The following is a 25500-nucleotide window of genomic DNA, read 5'->3' as shown; positions in this document are numbered from 1 at the left end:
ATTCTCGATGTTTTCTAATATATTTCTCGTTAAGATAGACGGATTTTATTTTTTATTGTGTGTGGCATGTATGTACAAGACATTATTGTTTAATGTTAATTATATAATAATGTATTCTGTAAGATTTGTCGTTGCTATTCCTGCTTAACTACATAAATTACCGTTGCCGTGACTTCCTATACAACCACACTTATATCTGTGTATACGATATTCAATAAGAATAACAGTAATAGTAATATAGGCATGTTATACAGTGTGTATTCAATAATTCAATTGTTTATATATTATTTGTTTATTATTTTACAGATTTAAAAATAACAATTAAATACTACTATATTATTGAATATGGGTACGTGTATGTTATATGGACTGCTATACAGTTGGGTTTTAGGAAAATTAAAGTTTAAAGATGTATTGTCCCCAAAAAACATGAAAAAATAAATAAAGATTAATAAAATCAGATTTTGAATAGGCAATTTCACAGTTTTAATCAAGTTATTCACTTTTGTAGAAAAAAAATCATAAAAAATAATTATTTCACTTATAAAAAGACAAAAGAAATGGTTAATTTCAACCAAAAACCATTGTCTTCCAGACAATTTAGGTATATTTTGCTTTAAATTACATTTTTTTGGTGTACAATGGGTTTTTTTTGGATCAAGTTTTTGGTCAACTATTATGTGATATTAAAATGGCATATTCAGCAAAAAAAATTATTTTTTAGGGGGACAATATATCTTTAATTATTTGAATTTACTTGGAAAATAAATCATAAAATTACCTACAGAATATCATAAAAATACATTTTTTTCCATTTTTACAGCTGAGGAAAGAAAATTTAAAAATTTATCAGAAAGATGGATAAGGCCAAATTGTTGTTATACAACTATTTCATCGAATTGAGTTACAGTAAACGAATGTTTACACAAAATACATTTCTCTCATGACAAACACATTACAATTATTTTAATTTTTTATTTACTTTTAATGTGGTGATTCTAATTAGAAACCGTTACTGTCAAATGCTTAAGACAACGGTCCTAAATGTGGTCCCTCAAAAGAGCATTCGTTAAAATTTGTTTATTGCAATAAATTAACATATTGTGTCTTTCAGTCAACGTATTGTCAATTGTACGTTCAAGATCTGTCGTAATCCGACAATCTTTTCGTGAATATAAAGTTAACTTAACAATTAGGGTTAAATTATATAGGTCGTGTGTATATCACACTTGTTTGTTTATTTTGTTTAATCATATCATGAGGGCGGTGCATTATATGTGATTGGTATTTGTTGTAATGGTTTTAGTTTATTTATTGGTACATATATATTGGTACAAATACATATTATTGTATTTATCATATCGGATTTTTTATGTTCTATTAATATGTATTTTTAAATAATATTTTTAGATATATGTACATAACATCGGTTTTGGCTGCTTTCTTTGTCGTCATCTTCTTCAGTAGGCCTATGCCTAGACCTACGTACTATCATCCCTAAAGCGTGGTTCCCACTAGCGACGCAACGCAAGGACGTAACGCAACGCAAGTGAATTGACCAATCACAAGCGATGGCTTATTCGCTTGTGATTGCTAACTGTCTATAACTTCGCTTGTCATTGGCTAAAACGCTTACGTTGCGTTTACGTCCTTGCGTTACGTTCTAGTGGGAACCAAGCTTTAATTCATATATATTCTTCTTACAGCTTGTCTCCTCTTGGACGCAACGCAAGAACGTATAAACGCAGCGCTAATGATCTGACCAATCACAAGCGATGGATTATTCGGTCTGTTGTCTGTCATGGTCAACTCAGATTTCGTTCTGACGTTTCGCTCTAGTGGGGAAGCTTTAAAAAGAATACATGTTCTTATGAAATTATATAATATTCGTGATCAAATACCCCTTCTCCGTTAACACGTTTACATCAAGCTAAGAACAATTTTGCCCCACCCTCCCGTCCAATATTTAGACATTTCAGGGCATTATGGCTATTTTTTCTGAGCATCTCTGTGATTGTTACTTCGAATAGGAAACGCATTACTATATCCAGCACATTCATATAACTTTTTAAGCCATAACGTGTATGCGTTTTATTTGTATTGTGAGTTCGTTAATTGCCACCGTGTATGTTTGTTTTACTTGCATTGACATACACTTCGACTTCCGATTAGGTACCGTAATGTTTTCCTGTCCATTTAATTATATTACTATTAATTAATTATTATTTAATTTTTATATATTTTTTTAAATAAAATCTTAATGAAATAGAATAGAGAAACTAGCCTAAATACTGGATTAAAATCATCTCCACCATTTAGACATAGACAAACTTTCTTCAATTGATTTTTTTTTTAAATTATCTTGCTTGGCAAGTTAGGATATAAACTACATTTAATATACTTATGAGAAAGACATTATAAACAAACTAAGCATGTTGTTTCGATCATGAATTCATTAATCCATGTTTCGATGGTCAAAACTATATCAGATATCGAATAATTTGTATAAAATATTTCTTGTTTTTAAAAAGAAACCCTATGTGCCCATGCTTATCAATTGTTGTTTATTCTGATACTATTGCATCATGCATGATTACTGTTGCCAACTGAATGTAAAAACCTTATTTAAATAATAATTAAAATATCTATGCATTTTGTGCAATACAGAATACATTTAAGGCATATTAACTATTAAATTCGATTTTTTTTATTAAAAAAAGAAAGTATAATGTCATTTGAAAATTAAACTCATGCATTGTAGCAATTTCTTACAAAAAAAAATTACCACCGTTACATCAGAACTATATAATGTACTACATTACATCTTAAACTTGTCATTCGATTATTATTAACTTCAATGTTGCTGTGACGAATCGTTTTATTGGAGTCATGTATTGATGTTTTTATTTTCTTTAACGTAATAACATCACGTTACTCGCAAATTATGTCTAATTTTCGAATCCCGTTGCGCTAATGGTTGCTAAATTAATAAGGCGTCGATTGATATGTTCATTAATCATTTACACAGCTCCTGGAAAATTAGATTTCGGCGCTAGTGGGCGAAATGTAAAACCGTTCATTTGCGAGTTTCCTGCATTTTCTCGTTGACTTTAACGCGAATTATTTTCATATTGGAAGCAATAATTTCTCACCGGTTCATGTAAGTGCTTTTTTTGATCGCCTCATTAGTAACTCAATCTCGACGTAAACGAGTTTTGATATTTTCGCGTTTTTTGTGTAAGTGCTTTAGCGAACGGTTCGTCAACATCTTAGAGACTTTAAGATCATTGTTTCCGGACACACTTCACGTCTCAAGTACACCGTTAACACTGCTACTGACATTTTGCCTTCACAAACAGAGTTGGAGTTATATTATGTTTAATTTAAAGTCCATTTACTTTAAATGATAAGTTTGAAAAATGAAAAAAATCAAGGACAGTTAGACACACAATTGTGATAAGATGGTAAAGTATTAGATTAGAAACATTGCACATTCCTAATTTGCATATGATGTCAGGGAAAACAAATGCAAACTCAAAACTAAACCAATAGTCATATTTTATTTAATTTCATGAATATATTTTCAATTCAATTCAATTATTTTATTCCGTCAAACACTCTGGTTCGAAACTTTAAAAAAAATACATAAAAAGGTTAAAACATGGCAGTAGTAAAAATATCATACAAATGTAGAAAACAGTGTAATATAACAATTGGATAAAAGTATGTTCACCTGACAACTTTAACTTTTAATTTTCATTAAAAAGCCTTATAGCAGATGGAAGAAAAGAATTTGTAATCTATTAGTTTTCATCACAGGGAAGCGAATTCTACCACTTCTGTTAAAGACAACATATTTGTTGAGTGGATGGCTTTCCTTTACAATAATAACTTCCATTTTTTAACGGCTTATGTGGCAATTTCTTCTAATGTAACAGTGATACCAATTATGTTGCTAGCTGCTTTAATTATTTTCTCAAATTTATAAAGTGTTTTGTTCGTCAGCCCATTAAACCATACTGTACAGCAAAAATGTACAACAGATTGTATAACATATCGATAAAATAAATATAAAATATCTCTATCAACATAAAATATCTCTATCAACATTAAATTTCTTCATTCGCCTGATAAACTATAACCTTTGATTGCACTTAGAATATATACTTTTGTATTACGATTCCAGTTTAGCTTATCATCTAAACATATACCAAGGTATTTATGTTGGGTAGCAATATCTACTTCATCGTTAAAAATAGTTAAAGTTTCATGCCCCGCTATAATCTTTCTAAAGTCAATAATCAGTTCTTTTGTTTTCTTAACATCAATAGTTAGATAATTATCTTGACACCGTATAACAAATGATTCAACATTATTTTTATATTCAGTAGTATCATTATTTGACACATCAGCATATTTAATGGTAAAGCTATATCATTAGGTTTACATTGAAAATCATTGGCATATATAGTGAAAAAAGTAGGTGAAAGAGCACAGCCTTGTTAGGCACCAGTATTACATACTATCTGATCAGATATAACATTATTTAATCAAACCTATCGGTTAAAAAATCTTTTACGCCCTCTAGCCTTCGCCTTATTACACCTCTCTGTAACCAGCATAAAACGTAGCATCGTCAAACCTAGCCTACCATTAAAACCGGAATCCGGAACATCCAATATCACAATCATCCATTGACTACTTACCATATATTATTCGTCCATCAATACCAGCACTATATTGAATTGGCAGCCCTCATCATCATCACCATCACTCTATTATCACCATACATACAATCAACATTAAAATAGCAAGCTTCCTCACTATCAACACCATCACTATCACAACCACCACTAAAAAACAACTAAATTATCACAAGACCATCAATAGACGACATTACATTATCATCAACATAACTGTGGCAAGCATCATCATATAAATGCCATCGATACCGCTACCACTAACAACATTAAACTTGCAACCAACATCACAGGAGCCATATAAAAAAAACGTCATTAATTCCACTATATATTAACCTTAACATTTTAAATGTTCCATTACCATTGACATCGCTACTAAACACCATCATTATCACCATAACCACCAAACTTACATCAAGGTTGCAGAATACCACACCTCGTCACCATCAACATCATCACTAAACACCATCATCATCACCATAGCCACCAAACTTGCATCAAGGTTGCAGGTTACCACACCTCGTCACCATCAACATCATCACTAAACACCATCATTATCACCATAACCACCAAACTTACATCAAGGTTGCAGATTACCACACCTCGTCACCATCAACATCATCACTAAACACCATCATTATCACCCATAACCACCAAATTTACATCAAGGTTGCAAACTACCACACCTCGTCACCATCAACATCATCACTAAACACCATCATTATCACCATAACCACCAAACGTACATCAAGGTTGCAGACTACCACACCTCGTCACCATCAACATCATCACTAAACACCATCATTATCACCATAACCATCAAACTTACATCAAGGTTGCAGACTACCACACCTCGTCACCATCAACATCGCCACTAAACACCATCATTATCACCATAACCACCAAACTTACATCAACGCTGCAGAGTACCACACCTCGTCACCATCAACATCATCACTAAACACCATCATCATCACCATAACCATCAAACTTACATCAAGGTTGCAGACTACCACAACTCGTCACCACCACTAAACACCATCATCACCACCACCCTCACAATCACCATACTAGTTTACCTGATCACAATCAACACATTCGTCACCTTAGCCATCACAATCGTTTCTATTACCACAACTACTGTCGTTATCAGGTACAACATGACGACATTCATCATCACCACCACTACCACATTTTATCACAAATGTTACTACCATTACTCACAATATGGACAAATGAAAACATGCTCACAACCACAAACTTTACTTTACCTCCATGCTTTATCTATTACCTTTTAAAACTCACAAGTATGACTTAAATGTTTTTCAGAAGAGCGCCACCTTTTGCAGCTAGGTCTTGCAAAGTTCAAACGATTATTTCGTACAATAGCAACATGATGATATTTCATTGATATTAAAAATAACCAATTTTATTTTAAAACAAAGATAGATTTTTGAAATCAATTAGTAACACACGTGTGCGCTGTCATATACCTTTAATATACCCAACTATATGTTTTTTACAAATTAATAGACGCTTACTATATAACTTTACAATAAAATTTAATTTTTAAATTTTATTGTAAAGGTATATGTTTTTTCTAGACTTTGCAATTCCACAGTTATAAGTTCAATTCCTGAAGGATAACATGATTTTTCTATGACACGAAAACGGTACCGTTTACTGTTCGGTAATACTGTATCGTTAATATTTTAAACTGAATGGATTTTGTTTTTATATCAAGTTTGTTTCGTTTGTTATAAGTGGGCCACTTCGAGTCGAGCTTCGTTTAAACGTATATATTTAATGCACTGATTAAGCATTTGCTGTCTAATGATCGAAATACATGCTATACGAACTAACCAAAACGTTAAATAAAAAACTTAACATATTTCACCAACTTATGACTTTTTTTAGTGTTGATAGTTTATCCAAGACTCAATAACGAAGTAAACATAATCATTAGTCTATTTATATATATATATATTGACTTCTGAGTGAAAACGATAATGATTCTACCACCAGAAACTGGCCAATTACAAGGGGTGTAATAATTCATTAAGCTTTCATTTTCTTCGTAAAATGTGCACACGTGACCAGAGGCCATCTCAAAACCGAACGAACGTCGCTTAATGAGATAAATTGCGCGGCGTTAAGCACCTCGTAGACTCATCGAACATGCTTATAATTACCAACAAGTGCATAAAAAAGCCAGTCTTCTCTATCTGAGAGACCTAATAAGCGATTGTAATTGCGAAAAGTGACCTTAGTGGCCTTACGTTTGCTACCATGCTTTGTGTGACGAGCTAACATCTTTATTAATATTCTAAATCATGCAATGTGTGAGAAATTTGTCTTCTGTTCAACGTTGTTTTTTTTTTCATGGTCGTTTTTATCAAAGTTAATTTTCATAACGATTTCTAACCACGTGTTTGGTATAGATCGTGTTTTATATTAAAGAAAATATCAGTGGGGATGGTTTAGTAGTTTTAAAATAATTATAATAGATCTAAATATTTAACCTTAATAGACTTCCCGAAAGGCAATACAATCGGGTAAGCTTTGTATTCGTTTGAGGGATATTTTAGTAAGTTCATACAAACAGTATTTGATGATTTTTTCTCCAAAATAAATATAATATATCTACGTCGTATTATGTGAAATGATGATTTCGATGAATGAAAAGTAAATCATCACTTGATTTGTATTAGACTTCCATGCATATCGAAATCTAAATAAAGAAGGTAATACGCAAAAATGTGAGGTAAAGTAGGCTGCAAATTTAAACTAATTTTATTGTAGTGTTTATTAATATTCATTTAGTATTAAATATTAATATAAACCTTTAGTACTTTTCATTATTATTTTCCGAGTTAGGTGCATGGGTATATTGGTTTTGACTGTACCGCCCTCTAAACAAAATATGACCTATTGTATATTAGAAATTAAGTTGCCAGTATTACGAGTGCAGTATTACAGGATCGTAAAAATTGTGTTTCTGTAAAGATTAAGTATAGACTTGTTTTCATTGTTAATTTTTTTTATTTACAACACTCACATAAGTTAAATTTCACACGAGCTGAAACCTCATCTAATATTCTAAAAATGAACACTAAAAATTATTATAGTTGTTAAAATGAACACTAAACGTATAAAATGGCTTTGGTGAAATTAAAATTGTGCTAACCAGTATTTTATCCATGTTTCATTTCATCAATCACAAAATGTACCAAAGGGCCACTTTGTTTCCATTTCTGCTCCTTAAAAAGTGTAATTGATTAATTACTATGATTCGATTGATGTAGTGTGCCTGGTCTTCTGAATAAGGCATAATTTCGTCAATGACATTTGAATATGAACTAATATCAAAATAATATGTTAGCACTTCCGACTGGCCTATTAAAGTCCCGTTTTGAAATAGAAACAATAAGTGAAAAAGTAGAAAAAAGAATGTAGATAGATTGAAAGTAAAATTATGAGTTCTATACTACGAGATTATTTAAATGTAGGCCTACGAAACTATTAAACGCCATGCTTCAACAATCCAGGACAGGTCAAAATCATCAATATTCGTTAGGTGTGTTTATGTTATACCATGCCTATTAATAATAACAATATAGTTTTCAATATGTAATTTCTACGTGACTTACGTAAACAAGAATAGGCCTATGAAATGAAAAGATAAAATAATTCAATGGAACTTAACCGCAATTTACAGTGAAGCGAAGGTATATTAATAGGCCTATTATTAATTATCATTTTTCTAGGAATATTTTAATTCTATAAGCCTTACGCGAAAAGCCGAATATTATGTAGGCCTAATAATCTAAATTCAAGTAGGCCTATATTGATAACAAAATTGATATTTTTTATTATAATGTTTCTTCACGTTAAACGTGTGGATTCGTATAGTAACATTCAGAATGTACTTGTTGATTCCCTGAACCATAGAGAACGTTCAGAAACTATTAATATGGATTATCTGAGGAATTAGATCAGTTAAGCCCACAGCTTAATCGGTTGAGCTTGGAAGTTTAAATGCTGATGATTCCAATCTTAAGATAGAGATTAACCGTATTACTTGTTGACAGTGTAATCACACTTAATGCTAAATACAATTTACTTGCTGAATCTTGAAAAACAATCAACAAGTAAAATTCCACTAATAAAGCATAACATTAGAAATTGTTGGAAATCACAATTATAGGCCTATAATTTGTAACAACGTGGGATAATTAAAACGAGACTACGTTGATTATCAACTTGACAATTCAGATGGTATTTTTTACTCCATATAAAACAATTATACAAATATATTATAGATGTAAGCTGCTACCTTACACATTACAACATATTTAAATATATTGTTATTCAATTACGCATTGACCAAAAGGAAATATTATCAGTGTTAATGTTTGAATTTGTTGAAATAAATTTAAATGCGTCCTATTGTCTATAATACCTTGAATAAAACACGATACCATCACAGAAAAATTGACTAATTCAATTCAAATTATACAATAATATCTTCTTTGTAATATTCTTTACCGTCTTTATAGTAAGGCTATAAAAAAGTGAATAATTTGAGACAACAAAGAAACCGTGAGTTCAATTAGTTGGGTTTGGCCCGAGGAATCAAATAATTAACGTTCATTTTTTTTTATTAAATGTCATTTAGATTGGATAGTTTATTATCATTAGGATATTACCAACAAGAATAAGGGTAGTCGTGTTGTTTTTGCCTCGACAATAAAATGTAAATTAGTTTCAGTTTTAGACAAAATGTATAATCAATATTAATAGCAATTGCAACCATTCCTATTTAGAATCGACGTGTATATAATATTATAATTTCACTGTGTAGACTAATGCTATACACGGTGAAATGTGTGTTTATTATATTTATAATATGTGAATTAACATACGTCTGTTGTTCTCTAGAAATGTCTGTTTACTTTGTAAGCAGTAAAATACTGTAATTATAAAACAACAACGAAATCAAACAGTATGTCTCTTTTATTCAAATAGTAGAAACACGCGATTACAATCTGTTTGTAATGACTGTTTCACCACATTTACAAAAAAATTAAACTTGAATAAAACTTACTATTATTGGGTGTATAATGTTGATCATTTCTATTTTTAATGTCATGCGTATTTTTTACAACTTTTGAAGACAATGACAAGGTTATTGTATAATGTGATACAGCACGCTTATACCTTTAAAAACATTAATCTTGAATAAAACTTGGGCATTATATTAAATGAATATACAATGTTTTAAATATCTGTATAATGTATGAATACACCTATTATTTTATAAATATGATCTATTAAATTGACATTAAACCATACTATCGTAGGCTCATTTAAAGGACAAAATACTGCTGAATCTGATTCTATTAATTATTCAACTCTTTCCCGAGTGTTACATTTTTTATTTGAATGCGTTTAACTACTGAAATAATACATTTAAAAACAAGAAATTTGCAATGGAGCAATCTAATTACAATATAGGCCTACATCCTTATACTTAAATGATACATATGTCTACGGTATTATACTATCTGTTCAGAAGAAACAATCCAGTTAGTGCTTAACATGCGATCATATACTGTATAAGTAAAACAAAGTGCAACCATATAACATTGATTGTATCGTAGAATATACACGGCAAAACCGAATTTACCTGTTTGCCGACTTAACCTAAATATCGATGGTATAACAAAGACCACAATGTATGGGTTTATTGCACTGTGTACACATTTTGAATGGGCCAGGGGGTCATTGACTTTGACATCCAATAATTATTGTTAAAGATCTTTTTTTTATGTTGATACACAATATCGTTTTTATTATAAAAGTGCGTGATTTAATAACTGTAACACGCATTATGAAAAGATATGACGTATTGTTTTTGGCGAAGTCTATTGAGTCGAGCGAGTATTGTTTATCTATGTCTAAAAATAAAACAACAAAACTGATAATAAGCAAGAAAATAATAATAAATAATATTCTTCACATTCAACGAATTTCCATGCATTTGCAAACTTTCCTACATTGACATAGACTTCATTCCTTCCTGTATATCTCAATTAATATTCAGGCCTTCTTCAAATATTTACTCCCCTTATATTAGGCCTATGTTGTTTGTTAGGTAGCACATCAGATTATGAAATTCTGTGCATTTTTCATTTACCTATAGTTCCGCATCTTTTCCGTTTTCTAAGATGATTTAGAGTTTCTCTGCTTCCTTTTCCAAAATGGATTTAATTATCATATTGCTTACAGATCAATTTTTTTTATTAAGAAAAGTCTCTCAGATTAAAAAAAAAGTATAATTGATAATCTATCGCTTTAGGGTTCACAGTTAGTGTTTGTACACCAGGGTTGAGAATTTTTTTTTTTTATGTTTGCACAACCCCTTTCCCATAGGTCCATGGTATCCACAGTTTCAGCAAACTTACTTCCAAAAAGCTTAGATTGCGATATATTTCATGACCCCGGGAAACTTGAATGAAATAAAGCCCAACCTCTTCGTCTACGAAAAAGTTATTTTGAATTGTAGCATGAGTTCAGTAGGAAATAAAATCAAATCAGTGATTGTGGATTGTTTTTTTCTTGTTTACCTCAAAGTCACAGTTAAGTGGTGGAGGTTTATTAGGACTGAAGCGAAATTAAAACACCTTCACAGAATTCTTTCATCAATCCTGGCCATTGAAAACCAGTAGTCTGTGGATAATAGTTCTTTTGTCAAAATACTATTGGAATGTTTGTATAATACTGTGAAAAGAATGAGTAGGCCCGAGGAGACAGTCAGTGTAATGAACTTACTCATAAAATCATCATGACTCTAAAGTTACTAACACTTGAAAAACCACAATACGAGGAACGTGATTTTACTGCAAAAATACTTTACTACAAAACTTACACAACATTTTAAAAGTACAATTTACATAATATAGATTCATTTCAATTACAAACTCCCAAAACATAAGCTTCTTAGCGCTTCTAACTAAAGTTCAACGTGGTTAAAGACTACTTACATGCTGGTGGTCTTAAATTGGAATGAAAACATTAATAATGACCTGCTTAGGTAATTTCATTCAGGTCTTATTATTATTCTCGTAAGGTTAATGAAGGCCGGATTTAATCATTATACAATAGATGATTAAGGGACAGTAAGGTTATATCTTTTCAATTGAATTGGCTACAACTTGTCAATCTTTCACTTGAAACCCGTGATTGTGTTATTAGCTGATTGGATATTTTCGATAATAGTAACATTGCTTTTGACTATATCTTTAAAAGAATCAAAATTGATTAATTTTAATAACGTCGAAGATAGATTATGACCAACTACTATAGGCTACAAATAAACATACTGTTAATAATATGTATTTTTGTACTGTTTGTATTGTATTGTCGAAGGCCCCAGTGATCAGCTTTGCTGGATGAGCTACCCTCATGGAACATGGTTCAATATAAAAATAAAAAATACTATTATAATTCGTTCATTGTGGAATTTTTCTAATTAAAAATATATGAAATAACATTCAATACAAATTTCTAGATATCACTGGGCAGTTGAGAGTTTATCCATACTTGTAAATGCACCTGATTCAATTCTCGGTCTGTATTTAAATTGTACTGTACTGTAAAAATCTATATTATATTTTTATTTTATTTCTGGGACCAACATCATTAGCCAACTGATCAAATTACATCCGATATGGTTTACGTAGCGATCATATCACTCTTTCAATAAAAACGCCAGCTGAGCTAACAATAGATTCCATAAAATAGCTACTTTTCTGTAAACATTAAAAAAACAAAATACCACTTACTTTTATTGCGTTTATTTTATGCACCATAGTCTTTTATATTCATGTTTTGTGACGGCATTTTTATTGTCATTGAATGTTTTTTGAATGATTATGTAGCGTTGTGTTAAGGGCGTATTTTTACTTCCTGTCTTTTCTTTTTTCTGTCCTTTCCTTCTTTTAACCTACATTTTGATAGCCCTCATACTGCTGTTTAATTATGATGTTTTGAAACTCGTTCGTATATCAACGGACCAAATATAGGCCCCATGTATCCTTCAATTGAATAATCATCCTCCATGTCAAAACCCCCTCCAGTTAAAGGTAAAAATAGGCCACAACCTCTCTTCTAATGAGCACTAATTTTCTATGAGGATACGGATGCACACATAATAATATGTAAATTATGTATCTCTACCAACCATGCCAAAGAAAACCTCGGTCACACAATGGAAATTTAATTGGTGCAAATATATATATATATATATTCATGTTTGCTTTTTGGTAAGTTTATGGACCTAGGCCTATATCTGTAAAACATATTTTACGCTAAGAATTATGTCTGCATTATATATATAACATTATATATATAATATCACGAATAAGATGTGAACCAGAAACTTTACTGAACAATTATTTTATTTATTTCTTGTTTTTCCTGAGTCATTTAGGCCTACATTACTAGATTTTACCGACACAAATGCGTCGGTTTAATGATAATTATGAAATTCATTTATATGTCTATGTCTGTATTATTCGAATGGAGTTCGTTGTTGTAAAACGAATTTATGTTAAGCTGTCGCGTTCGCCTTCTGTTGCAGCATCATGTATTAACTTTAGTAACAATGTTAAATGAGTGTAATAAACAAATCCTAATAACATGACATACAGGTTAGGCCTTATAAATATGATAACTTAATTTCTAGACTTCAAAAGCTATTATTTTGTAGAGAAATGCTACCGAATTACGCATGTGTTATCGTGTTCAATTAGATTTGTGGCTAGATAAGGCATGGTGATTGTTCTATAATATATTAACCAACTCTAATAGCTATTCTCATGAGACGATAATCAGATATTAGAAAGACATTTGGGAAATGAATAGCCAGTATTATTTGTGTATTGATTTTACTCTGATTTATTATATCTTTCTTTGCTATTACGTTCTTTCTTAAAACACCACTTTATAGGCCTACACTCTTTTCTATAAAAAAAATAGATATTATACATAGCGTTTTGTTGTACTTATCCAATTCTATTTATCTAAATCAACTAATTATTCTATAATTGTATTACATGAGTGAAAATACATTTTTTTAGAAAGCAATATTTCTTTACACAATATAGTAAACAGCAAGGTTATCAACAAAAGATTAAATAATTAATTCAGTAGGCCTATTATTTCCTGAATACTGTAAAACAATTTTCACTATTATATAATAGCATAATTACTATAGTATATTTAATATATATATAATATATATTTTATTTTTACATATTGTTTATTGTATTGTACTGTTAATCGCAATTGAGTATATAATGTAAAACATAACATTATTGTACATTTCTTAAAATGTATTTAAACTTCAATATTATTATAGAAAGGCATTTTACAATATGTTTTGGGAATAGTATTTGTGATACAACTTAGGATAAACCCGAAAACATTGTGAAACCAAAAGAATACCTTAACTAACATATCCATTTGGCCTAACCAAAGCTATAAGCAATACAAGAATACCACATTTGCAATATAAATATTCTTAACTAGACTACAATTGTATCCTGTACGACGGTGAACAATATTAATTATTCGAACATTGCACGTTGTAAAATACATTTGGCTGGTAGTATTAAGTTGCCTTTTTTAAATCAGCATATATTACAATATACTGTAACACCATATTGAATAGTTTAAAATCACAATTAACTAGGCGTAGCATAGAATAGGCTAACGAATTTATTGATTTTAAGGGCTGTATTTGAAAGATGTTGTTAATAATTGTTCGGTAAATTTATTAAACACTGAATATGGCATATTTTACTAAGAAAAAACTATCCGTATGTGTGTGATTGAATTAAAAATTAATAACCAGATTCCATACCATACGTCAAGTAATGCAGCTTTGTAGCATATGGAAAGCATATGGAAGGTGGAAAATAATATGTATATGGATCTTGTATTGTACTTAATCGACACATTCATGAGGATCTGCATCTATTACATATAATGTTAATGAACGTTCGGCGTTTGGTTTCTGGAAAGAATCATTTAATCAGTCTCCTTCCTTTCTTTAGTGCGGAATCATACAGTATAGTTTTTATTTATTTTTTAATCCTTTAGGCCTACTCCAGTCTTTAAACTTTAACCAATAGCCTATTATATCATGTTTGTGGATTTATTAAGAAATAAATTTAATGATAGATTGAGCAATAAGAACAGAAATAATTTTTGATAGAAAGAAAATATATAATTACATTACAAACTTTCACTAGACTTACAAGTATAGGTCTACAAGTAAAGCGAGTCTCATCCAAAAATTACATTGAAATATCAAAAAATATATAATTATTTTAAAATGTTGAATTTAAATAGGCCTAAGATAGAAACCGAAAACAATAATACACAATACATTTTTTTTATATATAATATAGAAATATATGATTTTGAAGAGTTAGTAGTATCATATAGAATTATAGTCAGTATAAATAATTACTATTATCTCAAACGTGTTGAATAAAAAAAAATCGTTTGTGTGATTTTGTACATTTTACGTTAGCGTTTGACATACCATGATTTTAAAATAGTGTGTACTGTTGAAACGAAAAATGGCTACCAGGACATACATTTGAATTTCGTTAGATACTCAGTTTGATATTCATTTTATAATAATTATACTGAATGTATTAAATTAGTTGATTTTCATTTACTTTACCGCATTGAAATGGTAACATTTATAATTTCATATTTGCATTTATTATTAAAGTAAGGCAGATGAGTTTTTCAATAAGGTTAGCGGTAGAAGTGAAATGCAATTTCCCATATAATTTCCTAATCATTAGGTTAAGCAGAGATGAATTCTATTGAAAATATCATATTTGATATCGTTGAATATTTATGAGTAGAAACGGAACAGCTGTTGATTGTGTGTATTGACTACGTCACACGCGTTCTTTTGTACTCGCAGATCAGTCAGACGATGACAAGGCCTTTTACAAATAACTATATTGATGAGTCGTTGAATGCCTAGTGTACCGGGCCTCGTTCAGCATTGTGAATCATGTAAAAATCTATAGTCCTCTACAATACATCGTCATAAAAGAAATGCTTAACTATTATCCCGTCTCTTCACAATTATTGTTTTTCATATTCAATGGGTCTTTCTATCTTTTCTATAGCTCTTTACTCTGTTCAAATGCAAACTCAAAATAAACTGAACAGTTGATTTACAATCTACTGCGTTTATAGCTGCATTTATTTCCAGCTCTCGCTTCAATTTATTCTCTATATTGTATTTGGTGATATTATATACATTTTGGTATGATTTAAATTGTGTGTTACTAAATTATTTGTTTCCAGTATTGGACATTTTAGTGAAATATGATTTTGTATAATACGCAGGTGAGTTTCCTTTGAAATAGTGCATATTTCCCTGGTGCATGTCTGTTTCTTCCTGTATTATAACTGTATACATTTTTTAACAACTATTTTTTTTTTCTTCGTAATCCCCTGATAAGTATCTTTGAAATTCCATACTGTATCTGGTTCGTGAAACTATGGCACTGTTGAATGGAAGGGGTCATGGAGATGACATAACCTAGGTGTGTTTTGAAAAATGCCGACATAATATTGGGTGAGAATCGAGCCCTCAAGGGATCCTGAATCTATTGAAATAGTGAAAGAAAGAATATTCAATACCTGGTGTCATAGGGGACAGAAAAGTTAATACCGTCGGTTTCATCTGAATGATTTAAACGAAATGATAAGTTAGTCATTATTGTTGTTTTTTTTTACCTCAAGGTTTTTAAAGAATAGTGGAGTGGTTAACTCGTGGTTGCCTTTTAATTCCAAGGTCTTTGGTTCGGTTAAATTCTACAACCACGATGAATCCTTATGCATTTTGCTCACGTTTTTAAATATTCTTTAATAATTTTATCATCGTTAGTTCATACACGGTGGATCTTGATTTTTCAACCAATGATTAATGTTTGTTTATGTTATGTTTGCTTCTTATAATATATTAGAATTTCAATTGTTCGTGATAATGTGTCGGGAAAATGCATGAAATCATATATTTATATAAATATAACATTATGTTAACGCAAGAAGGCAGCCAAACATCTGCTATTTTTTCTTGGCTTTATTCTTACAAAATAGACAATCTATAGACCTAACTGTTATTATTTGCGTCTTGTCATAGTATGTATAACACACCAACGATTATTTAGTCATGTATATATTTCTTCCATTTCAACGATTGTTTTAACAATATAAAATTGAAATGTGATCGATGTAGGCCTGGATTTCCCGACGGGAAACCTGTAGAGTGCGCCGTATATAACTGATCTGCTCCAGCAGCAAAAATCCGAACACCGAATGTTTAAACGGCATAGGCCTAATCTTCGTAATTCGATATTGAAGATTAATTTAAGCGGCTGAAGTTTATTCTATTAATAGTAGGTGTCTTATTAAAAACAAATTATTTAATATTTTGTATTCATTGAAAGGGAAGAATATTTTCATTCGTTGAAGGCTTGATTATTATATTCAACTGAAAATTGGGTGCCGCGTTTAGATATAGAAACAATTGGATTGTATACCGGTATTTCATTTCGTTTCATCTTGTTAAGCTCTGTCTACACTATCAAACTTTATGTGACAAAAAATGTGATGTGTTCATATAATATGGACATGATGATGTCATATCAATACCATATTTGAACATATCACTACCATATTTGGGCACATCATTTTTTTTAAAAACTAGTTTGATAGTGTAGACAGATCTTTAGCAATTGTAAATCTGTTTCAAAACTTCACTTTACTAAGTTGTTTCGTTATTCTGTTCTTAAATTATTTCATTTTGTTTCCATTCAATTATCAAATCGTAGGCCTTTACAACAACAATGTCCTTCAATTCCTAATATACCTACATATCGATAGGAGGCGCTGTTCAAATTGGAATAATATTATAACATCGTTGAAAATAATACTAAAAATTATGTTTGAAAAAATTAAAATATTGTTTTCTTTATAGTGTATAGAGTAATTTTATTTTATTAAATACTTATCGATTTGTAATTATTAAATTTCATTATGATTAGTGGAAAGCAGAGAAATGCAGTCGCGTGATTTTCTAACAACGTTGTAAATTACAATCTCTACATAGGCCTAATATAAATCCAGTATTGGATGTTATGAATATCAAATTAGACTAGGCATAATGTTTACTTTTGAATTTCTTGAGAAAAAGTATGCGTGCAAGTATCGCTCGTTATGTAAATGATTTTCCACGCGGTTTATAATATTATTACAAACTGTAGTTAATAAGATCCGATATTAAGTTTTAGGCATCCGAGGCAATGTTTATCTGTTACATTAACTCTCGTTTATTGCAATACTGTAATGTGTACGTAGCAATTAGTCGCTTATTGCAAGTATAAATGGTGGACTCAGGTAATATAAACCACAAACACCGGTGAAGTAGGACACCATGGTGTTCTGTATTATTAACCTCATATCCAATTTGTTGTATTATATACCTAAGCTATTAAGAAGCGTGATGTGGCGCAATTGAGAACTTCTGTTGTATGTCATGCCGTGTAACAGTTGTTGAAACTGTGATTTGCTGGAACGGCTCATATCTTTTAGATGTTAATTTTAATCGGCTTAAGTTCAAGTATTTCTCACAGAGATTACACATTCTTTTGTATTGTAATCTCATTTTATATACAGGCCTACCTGTAGGCCTAAAATACTAATTAAATGTTTAACTCGTGCTTATTTCTTCATGAAACTATTATTCACATTCGTTGGAAATCAACATGAAAATATAACCATATATGTATTTCTTCTCAAAAAATAAAAAAACAAACACAAAATATGTAAAAGTAAAGGTTAATTTATTGAAACGAATTCCGCCATGTCGTTCATATTGCACGGTTCGCATTCATAATTTGGGATCCTCTCACGGATCCACTGATTTTCAATGTGTTATAGGCCCATGCTTGCGTAAAAATAATTTTCTCTATATTGGGCTTAAATAGTGTTTCAATCGATTCTTCTGCATTCAAATGTGGGTTACCATATAACCTTACATCGGACACACCTCTGAAGTCTAATGGAGTTAAGGGCACATCGGAGTTAACGACACGGATGTATTTATAAGTGATTTAACCGTTTACACGAGCCTTAAGTGTAACTCGACTTAGTTTAACTCCGTTCTATGCAAGCTTAGCCTAACTAATAGTCCGTTTAACACAGTTAATTCTACTGAATATACGTTGAACTAATATAAGCATTTGGTTTCTTTCTTTAATATCAAGTAACTTGCATGATCTCAATTACTACTCGTCTGGGCGGGTTAAAACAAGAAAAATCACTCGCGTGTAGCGTTCGTCTCCAGTCCGATACACCAGCGAAAAGTGAACACTTTTCCTGGGATACACTAACCGAAGCGAAATATCAATTACGACATACGAACAGTTTTTGTGTACTTATTCTGATACACACTCCTCTTTTGTATATTGCTTTTTGTGAAATAAGACATAAATAAACGTTTTATTGTTTGTAAACATGTGTCTTGAATGGTTTGGAAGGTATAACTTTCACTGGATATTAGTGAAATGTGGTCAAGTATAAACGTATGACTGCAATAGGACATTACTTGGTCTCCGCTAGTTTACATTTGAGTTATTCTTATGGTATATGAAGTAGTTTTATTACCTATAGTGGCGTTCACATGGAATTATTATCTCGATAAAGTGGGTTTAACCATTTTCTACTAACTGGACTATCCTTGACAAATCTCGTTCTTTGGTAGAATTATGTCGTGTCTATTTCATTATAATCTGATAGTGGAGATTTGTATTAATCTTTTTGTGTATAAAATCATCCCCTTCTTTTATTTATCCTGTAGGCTATAGCCAATGTTGCTTTTTTTCCATTTCCAACACAATTTGCTCATACTGTATTTTGTGTTTGTTAAAATAGGTGATTTTCAGTAAATATTGTACCACTACCATCTCTTCTATTATACCTCTGCCCTCATCAGAAATACTCGTTTAATTTTTTAGTTATTTTAATGGGTAGGCCTACAAACATTATTATTTTTAAATAACTTTATTAAAATTACAAAATGGCTATTATGTTTAACTAAACGTGTTAAGTTTAGGCAATGAATTATCCGAATTGTGTCGCTTGTGATTGGCGCATACTGCGTTGTGCTTACGTAGTTTCGTTGCGTCCTAGAAACCAAGCTTTAAGGATTCTACTGTGCTTTTTACAAACTGTTTAATAATTTAACAACTAGGCCTACTTCGTTAATCTGGATATAATTTATAATTAAACAGCTATCCCTTTAAATAGCCTAATATCCTTTCAAAAATAATTCCTAATTAAAATAATTGTATGTAATAATTCTGTCTATAAAAACATTATCTGAAAAATATTAAATGACACGGTAATAATTGTATTGTTAAATACTGTCTGTTCCGTATGTAATATACAATAGAGATTAATGAGAATTGTTTGTATTCATACCTGCTCAGTCTGTGATATCTATTTTGAGTTGACAGGGAGTACCACATGTTATGCAGTATTTGTTTTGAAAAATATGGGCACAACAAAGCCCACCCCTTCCCCTGTCCTCACATTCCCTTTCTCTCTATTGGATTTTAATTTTCCGCAGATTTCAAATCTGTTGCGCTTACTCGTGGATGGTTTAGTATTTCCATAAAATATTGTATGGTCATATTTACAACATACAATATTGCACCAGGCTCCACATTAGTACATGTACTGAAATGGAAGATAATGAGACTTTATAAGCAAATTGCTTATTATTTTTTTTAGTATCGCTTTTCCGTTCAGACAAAATATATCACAATGCTTAACATGATATTTCAATAACCATATTTAATTATAATCGGACTGAACAATGAAATAAAAAAATGTGTGAACCAGGGGGCAACATAGTTCAAGCTTGTTTTGTGAACGCATCGTTTACGTGTTTCCAGAATGCGCATTTCTTAATTCCAAGCCATTACACTATGCAAACACGTGCAGGCCCGACGTTTAAAGGAATGTGCTAGCCCGAAACGACCAGACGACCTTCGCAAAGGCGCTACGGCAGCTGCGCAATTTTTCTTAAAACCCGGGTCATGGGTTCACATCCAGGTTCTAGCTCATACATATACAACTCTCCCAATACCGGACACCTTTGGGCTGGCATAGCCTGTATGTCCGGTTTTCAGGTATTTGGAGTGTGTTTCTAATGGTAAAAATGAATTTGGGACCATTTGGACCACGAGAAAAGTCTGGTTTTTAGAGAGTCTGGTTTTGGGAGGGTTGCCTTGTGTTTTTCATTTATATTTTTCACACAAACACCACCCACCTACATGAAATGTGAAATGTCCGCATACACCTCTGCAGATGGTGAGGTTACGGAACCAAAACTCTGGCTGAACAATAATAGAAATATAGGGTTAGTAAAGTCACTGCCGTAAGATTGTTATTATTATTATTTTTTAATCGATAGCATACACATTATTTGTGAATAATGTAAGTGAAGAATAATATAAGAATTATACAACCAATTAAACAATGTAAAAAATAATCCTAATTAACAAGTGCTTATGACTCTCGCGCTTGTATGAACGGAGCCCGCCTAATGTCCTTGCGCATATTACGCCATTGTTCAGTGAGGGATCCTAAGACACCTGTATATAGGCACCAAACGATAATTATTCTCAGCATAAATTAGTCATTCGGACATTAGCAATTGGAAAATTAATTTCATTTCAAGATGCATCATTACCAATAATGAGTGAGTTTATTGTCTATTGGACCGGTGATAATTCGATCATATTCTATAGACACGATTGGTATCAGTAAAGAGAATGTTGCATCGATATCATCATGATAAACAAGCCTATAATCTGCATCTAGAATTTCAGTAGCATATGTAGAACAAAATTATTTAGTTAGAATTGTTTCAGCTTTTTAAGATTATAGATTTTAATATATTTCAAATCAAATGTTTAACTTGTAAAAAGTTACTTATACTTCCATGAAGTTGTTCATCAGTTGGCAGCCTATACTATTGGACATTTATCTATTAATACATGAATGCAATGAATTAATGCAGTATTATAATAAGAAATAATAAACAATGAAAACGCTCGACAATGATACGCCCTCTATCATGAAAGTTAAGAGAGCTTACATGGGTTGAGGACATGGTACTCAACAGTTGGCATAATTTCTCTGTGCAAAAAAATCACCACCGAATGTGTTAAAAGGTGTGCCAGTAGTCACTGAGGGTATGTGCGGTCATTTTACGCTCCTTAAATTTTGTCACGGGTTAGTTTAATACATGATAAAACACAAATCAGTCCCCCGTACCTTGTTTCATCTTTTCCTGTTATTATAAACACTCATGTAGGCAAAACCATATTATTTACAACTGAATTGCTTCGTTATGAACGCAGTGATTGTGCTTCATTTACTCGTTACAATACAATCAATTTTGATGCAGAAAATGAATTTTTACCACCACCAGTTCTCTTTTCATGAATAACAAGAACTGATCATGCGAATAACTAAAGTTCGATACGTTAACAGCCGATACGAGCTAGTAATATTCCGACCATGAGTCACATTGCCAAACCACTTGTAGAAGTTAGTGAACATAATCATTTTTTATAGTAGTTGTGACGTCATAATCTATAATAACCCACAGTAGATCATCAAATGTTACTTTGCTTTGCAATTACTAAGCAAAATTCATAACTGCAAATATATAGTATATTAATGCTGGTCACCAATTCATAATAGCCTCGTCGTACTACTGAGAATAGTATAAATCACAAACAGATTCTGCAATCACTCCATGTTACAGTAAACAAATCATAAAAATAGTACAATCGATAAATAAAACGCAAATAATTGTAATCAAAATAGGCCTATATTGTAGGCCTATAGATATATAAATAAAGTGTAATAATTAAAATGAAATTAACATTTTTAAAGTGATGATGTTTGTTACAGTTCCATTCTTTGAGACTTACGACTCATTCCAACTTGTTGCTGAATTATGCAAATGAGTTTTAGCAAAGAGCTCGTAATAATGCCTCGGGATAAATTCTATTGTATTCAAGCGTAACCCAAGTCCACTTAAAAAAGTACTTCATATGGTTTCTTTTCACAAACAACACAATTATAACTTTAAAAAATATTCCTTATTTAAATGAACGCAACCGAAAAATACTTCCTTGTTTTACTCTATTTACCATGATATACTTGTATACCTTAAATAAAGTTAACGAATAAACGAAATAAACAAAAGAAAAAGAAAACTCTTTTTAGAAATGAATTGGAATGTAACAATAATACATATTATTGAATATATTTTTAATGGTCAATCTTCAGACAGTTCTGTTCGATCTTACTCAATCTTGTCAGTGCAGTGCACCACACATAATATAATATATTAAGTGATTTAGATTTATATTAATATAATGTTTGCTGCTGAGTTGTTTACTTTCAAATCCACACAAATGTAGTCTGAACCAAATTCTCTAGACAAATCACTGCTACTTGTTCATCCATTATAAGATATAGTTGATAAGCTTAATTATGAAAATGAATGTGAATATTATAAACCTAATGTAATTCCAATGGCGCATATGTAGAAAGTGCACATGAATTTGACAGATAACTTATTAATTTTCTTTAGGTGAATGTATTGTTATTCTTTCATTATCAAAACTGTAGTACATTCGAACAGAATCTACATTTATATCTCAATTGTTCTTTTTTGTTCGTGTTTTTAATTATCCGTGGCGGTTAATTTTACCTAATTTTCTTTCAATATATTGATTTCATGTTGTTTATTGTTTATAGTGAATTCACCTGATAAATCACTGAGTTGAATGCACTGTCACATACGTTAAATTGTCATGAGGAATATCAAATTAAAATATATCACGAGGATATTGTAACTGTGTTGATCCTATATTTTTGTGTTTAAGTGTCTAAATGAGCATAAATCCACGATCTAGCCGAATCTTCGTAATTTTCATAACGTTCGAAAATAAAACAGAGGCCTGCAAATGAATTAAATTACCAAAAATTAGCAATCATATTTAGTAAGAATTACTCTTATAGACTCTTCTAGTATGCCCAATATTCGGCAATCTTTTAAGAAATTTTTAAACAATATCTTAACCATGGAGATCCATGTCCTAAATTTAACTAGTTTTCTGAGCTGTGTCTCTTTTTGAATTTTGCTTATATTTTAAAAATTGTACATACACTGTGTTGAACGTTTGTGTATTTATTGAATTCTTGAATTATATTTAAATATTTGAGTTATTGAATTTTATGGTTTTTTTATTATAGTTTTTTATAATTGATTTGTATTTTTGTACTTTTTGTATTGTATTCTATTGTTGAGGGCCCCAAATGATCAGCTTTGCTGAATGGGCTACCCTCATGAAACATGGTTCAATAAAAAAATATATTTAAAGCAATTCGAACATTTTGAAATAAGTTTCCAATATTAAGTTGAATAATCCTTTTGATTGGTTTGTCTACCTGCTTTCAGAAGTAAAGAAATGAGTCAGGAATGGTTTTATTTGTTCTTGTTAAAAAAATATGTATCTAAAGTATCAAATTACACGAACTTTATAGATGATTAAATGGTCTTCGTCGAATGATTCCTTGTTGTTGTGCTTTTGTGTAGTTGAGCGTTAAATCTGCACAGCCATTCCTCACGATTACAGTTTGTTTGGAACGAATTCTAAAAGATTTACCTGTCGCTGACATCGCCAACACTTTTGACAACTTATAATATCCGTAAGTGACGTTAGAGATAGAGTTTTGATCAAACTTTAAGAAAATAAACACATTGAATATAAATATACTATGAATATAGGTTACAATCACTGTTTTATTTATTTAGCGTCATTGGTTATTGCAGCATAAAGAAAAGACTTAAAACATGATGTCTTCAATTCTGTTCAATAACATTCGATAGAACTTGATCAACATTAGGCTCTTACTACCTTAGTCTTCTGTCAAAAAGTTGTGCACAAAAGTATTTTGCTTTACAAAATTTCACTAATACTAATATTATATTAATTATTTGATTCCTTTTTTCAGAGATATTCAATAAAATAAGACCGATGTTGATGAACACAGTATGCCTAAATGCGTATTATTTGATTCTTTGAATAGACAATGGGAACTAGTTTTATATAGTATAGCCAATATTTTGACATAAGAAAACTTTTCAAGTTAAACTTTCCCGCTTAAAGATGATAACAATGCTTAGGTACGATTGCCTGAAACACGATGCATTTGGTAAAAATATGACAGACATTTCAGAGGTCATGGTAGCAACAGCAGAAGCACAAACTTCATGTACGGTTTTATAAACAGTTAAACTATTTGGTCTGACTGTCTAACTTGAAATTCCCCTGATACCAGATATACTCTTGAAAACAATTGATAAAATGACCTTATAAACATCGTTATTGTACAAGATATACGCTACCTCACTGGTCACCTTTCCCCACACACTTCACAGTTCTCTCTGTATTGTTCTTATTACAATAGCAAATAAAGCGTTGAAAGGCAGCTGTGATGAAACCAGTGCTGCAGATAAGCAATCTGTGTTAATTCTATTTACCAATGAATTCATTAACTTAATTGTCAACTGTCATTTGTATTGGATATCATAAATAGGTAGAAC

At 30.9% G+C, this 25500-nt stretch overlaps 1 protein-coding gene and 1 long non-coding RNA gene across 3 annotated transcripts in view; one reads left to right on the top strand and one right to left on the bottom strand.

Moving 5' to 3' along the window:
* LOC144842012 (uncharacterized) overlaps window positions 1-25500 on the bottom strand; it is a 188997-nt gene that overhangs the window by 59309 nt on the left and 104188 nt on the right. The window lies entirely within an intron of this gene.
* The window catches only part of LOC144842023 (uncharacterized), a 40333-nt gene continuing 30503 nt past the window's right edge, over window positions 15671-25500 (top strand). The window contains exon 1 of the long non-coding RNA XR_013612069.1: window positions 15671-16145. This is a non-coding gene — a long non-coding RNA (uncharacterized LOC144842023). The remainder of the gene's footprint in view (window positions 16146-25500) is intronic.

Source organism: Antedon bifida, chromosome 5, assembly GCF_963402885.1.
Source record: "Antedon bifida chromosome 5, ecAntBifi1.1, whole genome shotgun sequence".
NCBI classification, from domain to species: Eukaryota; Metazoa; Echinodermata; class Crinoidea; order Comatulida; family Antedonidae; genus Antedon; species Antedon bifida.
Note: the sequence above shows the minus strand (reverse complement) of the source record. Positions and strands in the feature narration are given on the sequence as shown.